The sequence below is a fragment of the Neoarius graeffei genome, chromosome 1 (assembly GCF_027579695.1).
Source record: "Neoarius graeffei isolate fNeoGra1 chromosome 1, fNeoGra1.pri, whole genome shotgun sequence".
NCBI lineage: Eukaryota > Metazoa > Chordata > Actinopteri > Siluriformes > Ariidae > Neoarius > Neoarius graeffei.
This window is the reverse complement of record NC_083569.1, coordinates 9,006,753-9,019,462: the sequence shown is the minus strand read 5'-3', so window position 1 is coordinate 9,019,462 and position 12,710 is coordinate 9,006,753. Positions and strand designations below refer to the sequence as shown.

Genomic DNA, 12,710 nt, shown 5'->3' with positions numbered 1-12,710 from the left:
CCACATTATTAAGCAGGCTACCATTTTCAACCAAAATGGGCAAGGAAAAGGACCTGTCGGCTGCTGAAAAGCAACAAATAGTTGAATGTTTGGGTGTTTTCACACCTGGGCCCCTTTAAAGGAACCAGACTCAGTCCTCTTTAAGTGGACCAAAAAGTGGACCAACAGAAAAAGAACTCGGTTCTTTTTGTGTTCACACTGTGAATGTATTACAAAGAGGACTGGGTTCTCTTTCTGGTCCAGTTAAGCTTTGATGGGGCCTCAGTTCTCTTTCTGTTCACACCAGGTCCTCTAGAGCCCTCAGACCCCCAGTGCACGGAATTCTGGGTAATTTTCTCTTGAATCAACATGTCTGCTGCCATGCTTGCCCTGCTGTATTCTTTGATCAAAATAGTGCGGATTAAGGAAAATAAATGTATTATATATATATAAACATATATATGTGTTTATATTTATATACAGTGCTCAGCGTAAATGAGTGCACCCCCTTTGAAAAGTAACATTTTAAACAATATCTCAATGAACACAAACAATTTCCAAAATGTTGAAAAGACAAAGTTTAATATAACATCTGTTTAACTTATAACGGGAAAGTAAGGTTAATAATATAACTTAGATTACACATTTTTCAGTTTTACTCAAATTAGGGTGGTGCAAAAATGAGTACACCCCACAACAAAAACTACTCCATCTAGTACTTTGTATGGCCTCCATGATTTTTAATGACAGCACCAAGTCTTCTAGGCATGGAATGAACAAGTTGGCGACATTTTGCAACATCAATCTTTTTCCATTCTTCAGCAACGACCTCTTTTAGTGACTGGATGCTGGATGGAGAGTGATGCTCAACTTGTCTCTTCAGAATTCCCCGTAGGTGTTCGATTGGGTTCAGATCAGGAGACGTACTTGGCCACTGAATCACTTTCACCCTGTTCTTCTTCAGAAATCCAACAGTGGCCTTAGATGTGTGTTTAGGATCATTGTCATGTTGGAAAAGTGCACGACAACCAAGGGCACGGAGTGATGGTAGCATCTTCTCTTTCAGTGTAGAGCGATACATCTGTGAATTCATGATGCCATCAATGAAATGCAGCTCCCCGACACCAGCAGCACTCATGCAGCCCCACATAAGGACACTGCCACCACCATGTTTCACTGTAGGCACCAGGCGTTTTTCTTTATATTCCTCAGCTTTGCGATGCCATCAGTTCCAAAAACATTTATCTTGGTCTCATCACTCCAGAGTATAGAGTCCCAGTAGTCTTCATCTTTGTCAGCATGGACCCTGGCAAACTCTAGGCGGGCTTTTTTGTGCCTGGGCTTTAGGAGAGGCTTCTTTCATGGACGGCATCCATGCATGCCATTCCTCTGCAGTGTACGCCGTATTGTGTCACGGGAAATAGTCACCCCAGTTTGGTTTTCTACTTCTTTAGATAACTGCAGTGAACTTGCATGCCGATTTTCTTCAGTGCTTCTCATCAGAAGACGCTCCTGTCGAGGTGTTAACTTCCGTGGACGACCTGGACGTCTCTGTGAGATGGTTGCAGTTCCATCTTTCTGAAATTTTTGTACCACTTTTGCTACAGTATTCTGACTGATAAGTAAAGCTTTGCTGATCTTCTTGTAGCCTTCACCTTTGTGGTGTAAAGAAATTATTTTCCTTGGGGAATTCTGAAGAGACAAGTTGAGCATCACTCTCCATCCAGCATCCAGTCACTAAAAGAGGTCATTGTTGAAGAATGGAAAAAGGTTGATGTTGCAAAATGTCGCCAACTTGTTCATTCCATGCCTAGAAGACTTGGTGCCGTCATTAAAAATCATGGAGGCCATACAAAGTACTAGATGGAGTAGTTTTTGTTGTGGGGTGTACTCATTTTTGCACCACCCTAATTTGAGTAAAACTGAAAAATGTGTAATCTAAGTTATATTATTAACCTTACTTTCCCGTTATAAGTTAAACAGATGTTATATTAAACTTTGTCTTGTCAACATTTTGGAAATTGTTTGTGTTCATTGAGATATTGTTTAAAATGTTACTTTTCAAAGGGGGTGTACTCATTTACGCTGAGCACTGTATATATTTATATAAATAAATAAATAATATAGTTATATTATTGTGGCCGACTCATCAGTCAGTAAGTTCAGAGAACTGTAAAGCGGCTGTGGTAAGTTCCAAAAGGAAGTTGAGTTTCCCTGCTACAGTCACGTGACCAACTACGGCAAACGAAGAAGGTTAAACTGCAGTGAAAAAGGTGACGTGAACCCGGTGCGCTTTTTGTTCACAATGCGCAGATTAGGCGAACTGTACCGTTGATTTTTAGCGAACTGTACTGAGACGACCTCCTGAGGTGGTCTCAGATCGGTTCGCTTTAAAGGGGTCTGGGTACGGTTGGAGTGTTCACATATGCGCAGAAAATGCTGAGTCATCGATCTGAGTTCGGTTAGATGGCTGAAAGGGACCAAGTGTGAAAACACCCTTTGGGTCCAGGCATGGCAACAATCAAAATTGCCAAGAGACTTCATCGCGATCATCGCACTATCAAGAAGTATGTAGCTGATTCAGAGCACACACGTGTGCGTGCTGATAATGGAAAATCCAGGACTCTTTCCTACAGGCAAATACGTTGGATCAAAAGAGCAGCTGTAAAAATGCCCTGTCATAGCAGCAGACAAGTTTTTGAAGCTGCTGGTGCCTCCAACGTGCCCCGAACAACAAGATGCAGGGTCCTCCAGGGGTTTGCAGCGGTGCGTAAGCCATCGTTTCGACCTCCTCTATCCATTGGACACGAGCAGAAACGGCTCCAGTGGGCCAGGCAATACATGAAGACCGACTTCTGTTCACCGATGAATGTCGTGCAACCCTCGATGGTCCAGATGGACGGAGTGGTGGATGGTTGGTTGACGGCCACCCCATGCAAACAAGGCTACGGCGCCAACAAGGACGTGGTGGAGTGATGTTTTGGGCTGGAATCATGGGGAGAGAGATTGTCGGCCCTTTTAGGATCCCTGACGGTGTGAAGATGACATCCATAACGTATGTGGAGTTCCTCAAAGAACACTTCCTGCCATGGTTCAAAAGGAAGAATCGTACTTTTCGAAACAAGATCATTTTCATGCATGACAATGCACCATGTCATGCTGCAAAGAATACATCTGCATCTCTGGCTGCAATGGGCATCAAAGGAGACAAACTTATGGTGTGGCCCCCATCCTCCCCTGACCTCAACCCTAGTGAGAACCTTTGGAGCATCATCAAGAGCAGTGTTTATGATGGTGGGAGGCAGTTCACATCTCAACAACAGCTCTGGGAGGCTATTCTGTCCTCATGCAAGGCAGTTCCAGCAGATACTATCCAAAAACTGACAAATTCAATGGATGGAAGACTTGAGAAGGTCCTTTTCAACAAGGGGTCCTATGTTCAGATGTGACTTCACTTGTGATAATGTTTTGATTTAAATAGCGTTTGATTTCAGTTAGTCATGACCTGCTAATGTTTTCTAATTTCACACATGACCATTTTTTGTTCTTTATGGCAATAAAATGTTTGGAAACTCAATTGTGCGTAATAATTTGGAACATGCATTTTGGGCGCATTTGTGTTTTTTCTTTCTTAAAAATTTGCTGTCATCATTGGGAGGTGCGTTCAAAAACATTTGAATTGTACTCTAATGGTTGATGACTGGAAAATCATGATGACTGCCATTAATATAGATAATTTAGGAAAATCTGAGAAAATATGATTTGCATAATAATTTGGAACACAGTGTATTATCATCGCAAAGGAATGAAATACGTGCTCTTAAAGAGATTTTTTTTTCTTTGGGCTTTTTCCCACCCTTACTGGATAGGACAGTGTAGAGACAGGAAATGAGCGGGAGAGAGAGACGGGGAGGGATCGGAATCGAACCCATGGTACGGCGCCCCATCCACCCGAGCCACGACGCCCCCTGAAATACGTGCTCTTGTCGGAAAATAATCAACTTTGGAATCACGCCGCCATGCTGCGGATTGCTTTCCTACAACCTGTCATCGCCTCGACAACGCCGTTCCATGCACGGCGAAGCATGGTGGCGGCGGCATTCTGGAGTTTGGCAAAAGAGCAAGTTGTTGATGTTTCGGATTAGGCCAAAAAAAAAAAAATAGTGTGTTTCCGGTAACATGAAATACTAAAATAAGGTCGGTAGGTAGGAAAGTGTTTTTTTTTTTTTTTTTCCCCCTTAATTTTTTTTTATTTTGTTCGAAAAAATTAACACAAGTAAACATCTTACAAAATAGTATTTTGGCACAGAATCCTTTATACCACACATAATAATAAAATAAGTGTTTTAAATCTTTAAACGAATAAAAAAAATATCGCGAGAGTTCGAGTTATGATCTACGGAAGCGATATTTCATGATATTTTCATGTAATAACATGAAAACACCTTATCAAGAAATAACGTGAAAATAACGTCCTCGACCCAAGTTCTACAGTAGGCTAGGCCGTCTGCTTTTAATGGAAGTAGCCTAGCCTAGCCTACTGTAGAACTTGGGTCGAGCAAAAACACCGAGCAAAAACATGGCTGAATCCTGAATGACTCCTATTTGTATAAATAGGGGACTACATAGGCGGCAAAATGTAGTGTTTTTCCCTGCCATGGAAGTGCACTTGTATACTGAAAAGGAAGCAATTTGCATTACAGCCGTGAATAAGGATTCAAAATGGCGGCTCGGCTCAGTTTTCTTTCGTCCTTCAGTATACAAGTGCGCTTCCATGTTTATGCAGGAGGGCTGATAGAAGTGGCGAAACATTTTATTTTTTATCGTTTCTTTCACAACTTGAATGCGTTGAAACAAAAAATTATGACAAACTAACGCCGCTTACACTAAAATATCGAGGGAAATTTGTAATAAAAACTTTACGGTCTGCAATTTCGACGCGGAAATTCTCGATCGGTCGGGTTACCGGAAAAACACTTTTTTTTTTTTTTTTGGCCTTATTTTCGTTAAAAGAAAAAACAGTTACAGAGAAGAAGAAACGTGACGAAGAAATCAATGCACATAAGGCTGGCTGTCATCCTGCGGCATTTCTCGCACAAGTACGAGTTTAAAAATAACCTTGTCGCGACGCGAGCTGCGATTTGACGTAGACGAACACGGGCCAGACAAATACAAGTGCAATTGAGAGTACTGGATTAATTACTTCATTCCTCCTTCGCAATTTACGTAATTTTTCCATCATAAACTAGAGAAACAAACGAACTAATTGAGGCTGCTTTAAAATAAAATACAACTAAACTTGCATTACATTTTAAATGCGATAAAACATCGTGGGAAATGAAGCCGCACCGGCGGACATTTACCGGTAATTTTCACACTTGTCCGTCTGTATTTCAAAAGCATCGAACCAGAAGGCCCATGAAAAACTAAAGACATGGGTCTAATCTACGTCTAATTTTCTTCCAAATATCACATTATGTCGTAACACGGCCTGTGAAATGGAGGCCCCAGTGGGCGCGACTTTAAAAATTCGTAACTCCGCCAAAATGTACAGGCATGTGACCGCAGCTCGGCCCGATATTCGCCCGGAAAAACTACCATGAGCCTTGGCGTGAGCCAGCCTTTAAAGTCCAAGCCCCGCCAAACTTATACAGGCACGGCCTGATCTGACCTGACGTCAGGAGCGAGCGTGGCTTGCGGAAAACTTTACCACGAGCCCTGGGTCCGGCCACTCGCATGCGCGCTGGGATTTAATAATTCATAACTCGGCCGCTGATCATCCGAGCCCCACCAAAATTTACAGGCCCCTCCGTCTCCCACTAGTGGCACACTAAATAAGACAATAATAATCCACTCGGCTTGACGGGATCTGATTGATCCGGTCGGTTGATTAAGAGTTGAGTTTACATGAAACTTTGCGGTACGGTATTAGGCGAAGTGCCAAACTGCCAGTCGGTGGTTATATTATTATTATTATTATGCGCATTTTTTTCCCCATTCATAATAAGAACGACAGTCACATACTCTGGAGGATGTAGATTTATATTTTAATAGGGAGTTTAATAGAATTTTTCTTCCATTTTCTAAGTTCTAGTGCAGCAGATTGGAGTCTGGATGCCGAATGATATGACCGTGTCTAGTTTCGAGTCGTTTTAAAAGTCATTTTGTGACGAAGCTACTTGGAATCTCGGACTCAAAATTTTTAACTCTTATGTAAGAATAGTCGTCTTGTTAATTACTAAATTTCTTATAGACTTATCGTAAAAACATCGTATAAAAAAAATAGTCATTGTTGACAAGGTTTCATGAGTGTTATTATACAACCCCGATTCCAAAAAAGTTGGGACAAAGTACAAATTGTAAATAAAAACGGAATGCAATGATGTGGAAGTTTCAAAATTCCATATTTTATTCAGAATAGAACATAGATGACATATCAAATGTTTAAACTGAGAAAATGTATCGTTTAAAGAGAAAAATTAGGTGATTTTAAATTTCATGACAACAACACATCTCAAAAAAGTTGGGACAAGGCCATGTTTCCCACTGTGAGACATCCCCTTTTCTCTTTACAACAGTCTGTAAACGTCTGGGGACTGAGGAGACAAGTTGCTCAAGTTTAGGGATAGGAATGTTAACCCATTCTTGTCTAATGTAGGATTCTAGTTGCTCAACTGTCTTCGGTCTTTTTTGTCGTATCTTCTGTTTTATGATGTTTTCTATGGGTGAAAGATCTGGACTGCAGGCTGGCCAGTTCAGTACCCGGACCCTTCTTCTACGCAGCTATGATGCTGTAATTGATGCAGTATGTGGTTTGGCATTGTCATGTTGGAAAATGCAAGGTCTTCCCTGAAAGAGACGTCGTCTGGATGGGAGCATATGTTGCTCTAGAACCTGGATATACCTTTCAGCATTGATGGTGTCTTTCCAGATGTGTAAGCTGCCCATGCCACACGCACTAATGCAACCCCGTACCATCAGAGATGCAGGCTTCTGAACTGAGCACTGATAACAACTCAGGTCGTCCTTCTCCGTCCTTTAGTCCGAATGACACGGCGTCCCTGATTTCCATAAAGAACTTTAAAATTTTGATTCGTCTGACCACAGAACAGTTTTCCACTTTGCCACAGTCCATTTTAAATGAGCCTTGGCCCAGAGAAGACGTCTGCGCTTCTGGATCATGTTTAGATACGGCTTCTTCTTTGAACTATAGAGTTTTAGCTGGCGACGGCGGACGGCACGGTGAATTGTGTTCACAGATAATGTTCTCTGGAAATATTCCTGAGCCCATTTTGTGATTTCCAATACAGAAGCATGCCTGTATGTGATGCAGTGCCGTCTAAGGGCCCGAAGATCACGGGCACCCAGTATGGTTTTCCGGCCTTGACCCTTACGCACAGAGATTCTTCCAGATTCTCTGAATCTTTTGATGATATTATGCACTGTAGATGATGATATGTTCAAACTCTTTGCAATTTTACACTGTCGAACTCCTTTCTGATATTGCTCCACTATTTGTCGGTGCAGAATTAGGGGGATTGGTGATCCTCTTCCCATCTTTACTTCTGAGAGCCGCTGCCACTCCAAGATGCTCTTTTTATACCCAGTCATGTTAATGACCTATTGCCAATTGACCTAATGAGTTGCAATTTGGTCCTCCAGCTGTTCCTTTTTTGTACCTTTAACTTTTCCAGCCTCTTATTGCCCCTGTCCCAACTTTTTTGAGACGTGTTGCTGTCATGTCTATGTTCTGTTGTGAATACAATATCAGTTTTTGTGATTTGTAAATTATTGCATTCCGTTTTTATTTACAATTTGTACTTTGTCCCAACTTTTTTGGAATCGGGGTTGTATGTTATTTGCCAGCTGGGAGGTCCGTATCGTGAAATACCGTGACCGAGGTCTTGAAAGTACTGAGTGAGGCCCTCTGGGTATTTCACCATACCATACGGACCGACCTTAAGCTGGTAAATAATATATTTATTTTTTTCTTGACCAAATTCTAACAGAAAACGAGAGCGCCTGAAAGGGAAAACCGAGCCGAGACGCCATTTTGAATCCTCATTCACGGCTGTAATGCAAATTGCTTCCTCCTCAGTATACAAGTGCACTTCCATGGCAGGAAAAGAAACTACATTTTGCCACCTACGTAGTCCCCTATTTATACAAATTGAGTCATTCAGGATTCAGCCATGTTTTTGCTCGGCGTTAGCAACAGTTAGAGGTTTTTAGCTTTCTTCTGAAGCGTTTTCTTTTATTTCGTCTTCATCAGGGTAGTAAAACTCGCTTTCGCTGTGAACACTGTCGTTATCGCTATCCATGCTGTAAAATGAATGCCATTTGATAAAAATCTTATAAATAAACCTTAAAGATAAATGTTGACAAAAATTGCTACTATGTTTGTTTGTTGTGAACGGGCGAGTCGCTTGGGGTCCGTACCGTAGGATACGGACCCGCTCGCCAGCCAATCAGAATGCAGGATTTGATGGAAACCGGACCACGAAAAAAATATTATTTATTACTATTATTATAATAATTATTTTCCCCAACAGTTTCTTTTCTTTATTATATTTCAAATGAAACACTCCTCCTTTTGGGGGAAGGGGCCGATGAGGAAAAAGGTTGAAAAGATATACGTTTAGTTGTTGAAGGTGAGTCATAAATAAATATAAATCCAGAAGACTGGGGGGTGAGGCCTTTTTTGTTTTTTTGAAAGCTCTTGCTGAAACGGACCCGGATCGATTCAGTGTCCGATCTCATTGCGCCACCACCCAGTCATGCAACCTCGCTGCACTCTTGCGGTAGTTTACCCTCTGAGCACATTCGTTATCACTTCACCTGGCCTCAGGTCAATTATTTCTCCCTCGGTTCGTTTACCCAGGCTGTTTAGGTACATTCCTTATCAGCGATAACGAGTGTTCCAGATAAGGGCGTGTTGATAAGTTGGCATGTAACATCGAGTTCCTCTGTAGTTCAGTGTTCTTAAGTCTTATCTAGGAAAGGAAAAAACGATTTGTCGGCACAAGTAGCTGAAAGGAACAGTTAAACATTACATTTACTCAGCTTCCTCCTTATCACCGACGTGCTCCGTCAGCCGTGTCTCAATCATCACAATCGATTTGTATATTTATAGAAGTAAGTTTCTATTTTACAAAAGTTTTTCTCGGTCTTTTAACAGGCTGGCTGATTCTCCTACACTGCATGTGCGATTTAAGAAGTACTTTTTCTTAGCAAGTTGGCCGAACTATTCCTTTTAAGTAGCCTGGCAAGCCAGACTAAATGTGAGTATTTAGTCTGGCCTCGCTCGTAGACATTTCCGACGGGTGTAGGAGGAACAACCCGCTGTCTTTCAAACTGTCTGTGTGCGTATAGGCCAACGCTCTGACCAATCAGCGCAACTGTGACGTAGTCAGAGCGACAGAAAGCAGTGGGGGAGGCCTTGAAATAAATAATTTTTCAAAATGCGTATTAATTAATAAACAGGTTCTAGATATTAAGAAGTTTGGAGATAATGGCCACAAGTTTGGAGTCTGTACCACATACTTAACATACACTTTTTTTTTTTTTTTTCAAGGGTTTGCTTAAACTGTTTTTGAGAGTTTTTATTTAGTGGTGTTTGGTGAAATAATTTCCCTTAAATTTAAAATAACGGGAAAATAAGAAACAATCAAAAAGTAATGTTTCAAAGCTGTTTATTAATTCTTCGTACTGCACAAACTAGCCCCATCCTTTTGGCTACCAGCGGAGCCAGCTGGTAGATCAGACTTTTGTCATAGCCGGTCGGCAAAACAGCGAAAACGTCCTTCTTGAAAAGGAATGAGCGGAGAGCCTCTTCCTGCTCATGTTTCAACGAAAACTCCAAGTCTAATTCTTCTAAAACTGATTCCAAAGCGGAGTCAAACGCGCGCTGTTCACTAGCCGTAGCCATCTTTCCTGTTGCGCTTTCTCTAGCGTCGCGCAGCCTTGTCGTCACTCCTGCAAAAGCCCGCCCAAAGAATCCAAACAAAAACCTTGCGTTGTGATTGGCGGGCACGATTTGATGCCCGGGGTGTTTTGTTGATATGGTGCGAGGCTAGACCCACTCGTAGGCAAAAATATTTTTGGCCGCTAGGCGGGTGGGTCTAGTTTACTAGGCTACCTTTTAAGGCCATGATTAAAAAATGTTCTGTTTCCGGTCCACCGGCCGGGTGAGCGCCGTTTGTGCGGTTGAAATTTTTTTTTAACGCTGGTTTTTCAACATTTTTTTCGGGTTCATAAATCTAAAATCGAACTTGACATTACGCATTCCCAAGGCTTTCCACTAAGGCTCATACTAGCCAGCCATGACAAATAAGTAGCCAGCCGGAGGGGGAGTAAACACAAACTCCTGTGCATGCAGTTCCCAGGATTAAATGTATTCTCCACAGACCATTTACTTATTCACTTTACTCAAATACAAAGTAAAATGGCAGTAAATCTGGTTTCTTTTCTTGCGTATTGCATCATGAGGCGTTCCTGGCTTGTAAATCTCTTATTTTCGGTGCATGACACATTCACGCAGCTGAGCATGCTATGAATTAACAACGACAACGGTCTGCAGTGGCGGCTACACAATTACACACTCAGCGAACATTTCTCCATTTGTGTATGAAAATACACTCCAACCACTCAGTTTGGCTTCATTTACAACCAACGGCGTCTTTTGATGCCAGCACGTAATTGAACGAGAGAAGACTGGTTTACCGGAGACAAAATAAGCGTCATCTCTGCTTCTGTTCCCTCCGACACACTACTGCCTCCGCCGAGTGCGCACACACACACAGCGCATGTCGGGGCCGCAGATGAGTTACTCTCCCTTGATCAACGAAGTCTGCGGGGAATTTGTGGTTATTATCGGTACAAACAGCGCGAATCACAGCTTAAATGAGTGCGGTTCAGTTTGACATTATTGTCAGTCCGTTAGATAAACATTTAATTTTATTAAAATCGAAAATTAACATTTAGAGCCTGTGGGCTACAAAAATAATAGTCATTAAAGTAGTCGGCTGTCTGGCCGGCAGCCGGCGCTTGTGGAAAGCCCTGCATTCTGCGCAGAATATAGAACTGAATCAGCTCTGCGCATGCGCCGTGCGGCACAAAAAAACGGCAGCCACCATGAAGGAAGGAGATCCGGAGTTTTCAAACATTTGCTTAAGTGTGAAACCGCAAAATGGTATTCTAGCGAACAACAAAATAGTAAAGATTCAGAAAAACAAATCATTCAGTGATCATTTTAATAGTGTAATTTCATCCGAACTAGGCCTAACGGTCGATTTAGAACTACAAAAAGTCCGTGTGTCGGACATTTTAAGTACCTTTGTAAAAAGGTTGGAGTCAGCATTTAAAATGCTAACTTAAAGTTTTTGTACAAGTTTCAGTTGATTAAACCGTCATATTTTATTAAATGTGACCCCTCACCGAATCCAGGGACGCATGTTGGCCGAAACGAATCCGGGATAATCGCAAAAGAAGCATTTTTTTTTTTCGAAATTTGTGATTTTTGTTTTTTTCCATCATGTGCAAGTTGAGATCTTGAAGAATGCAATCAGTATTTCAGATAATAGATTGTTTTGTTGGAAAAGCATACATTTTTTTGTTGCAAATTGTCTCGTTTTTGTCAGGACTGTAGCCTGCTGGGGGGTGTCGCTAAATTACCATATGGGCCATTCACATGATGATTTAAGTCATTTGTTGTTGTTTTTTTCCGCGAATCAGCTGTATGATACGAGCTGAGCGCATGGCTACTTAAGCTGCATACAGGCGTGTGATTTCACTATGGAATGAGGAAGCTAAACAGAGCGCAGAGGAGCTGAAACACCGTGAAGCAAACAGACACTCGGTATTTACATCGGAGATCACCATTTCTAGCAAAAAAAAAAATCGCAACCTCGTTTTCCAGATTGAATGGAATACTTGAATGATCGGATGATACACGGCCCGTTCTAGGATTACATTATTCCATCGGAGGCATTGGTGTGTGCAAGGCGCCGTTTCTCTTTCTGATGGGGTGAGTTTATTAATCTAAGGCTGTGTGGTTATTTTTGCATGTAACGGAGAGTGTTGTGGTTTGATTAAGCCTAGGTCACAACCGGACGTACGATTTTTTGGCCGTGTGATTTTTGGCGTTTCCCAAATCGCTGCGGTTTTTTTTTTTTGTTCATGGAGAAAGACGCGCGTTGGCCGTAAGTTTGTCTTGCAACCTGAAAAAAACGTAAGCGCCCGTAGAGTTTGTTTGACATGACAAAGAGCCTCTGCGGCCGGTCTGCGGCTCGAAAATCAGCACATCACACGCGCGCTCTCGTGCGTTTCTTGCGTTTTTTGCGTGTAGACCGGCCGTAGGAGCACATATGGCTGGTAGTGACCGAGGCTTTACATGAAACTAGCGTTGTGTTAGTTGTGTCATCATCGTGCTATCTTTCTTTCTTACGGTGTGAGTAATTTTTCAACCACAAAACGTTAAAGTATACTTTAGGACTTATTTTTGTACTTCATAATTGTGTTGGGCATACTTTGCATGGAAGGAAAATTGACGTGGTGATCTTTGTTTACATGAAAGTAGCATCGTGCTAGCTAGTAGGGGGTAGGGCTTTCCTTAATGTCATGCAAATGAGCACCATTATGTGCCCTCCCTGCACCCAGAGTAGCTGAGATGGAAAACTTTGAGGGCGATTTTCTCCCTTTTCTGTTTTAAGAGGTATACACTTTCAAAAGGC

At 42.0% G+C, this 12,710-nt stretch overlaps 1 protein-coding gene across 4 annotated transcripts in view; it reads left to right on the top strand.

Annotated features, from left to right (window-relative positions):
- The window catches only part of xpr1b (xenotropic and polytropic retrovirus receptor 1b), a 155,996-nt gene that overhangs the window by 94,869 nt on the left and 48,417 nt on the right, over window positions 1–12,710 (top strand). The gene's annotated exons all lie outside the window — the stretch shown is intronic.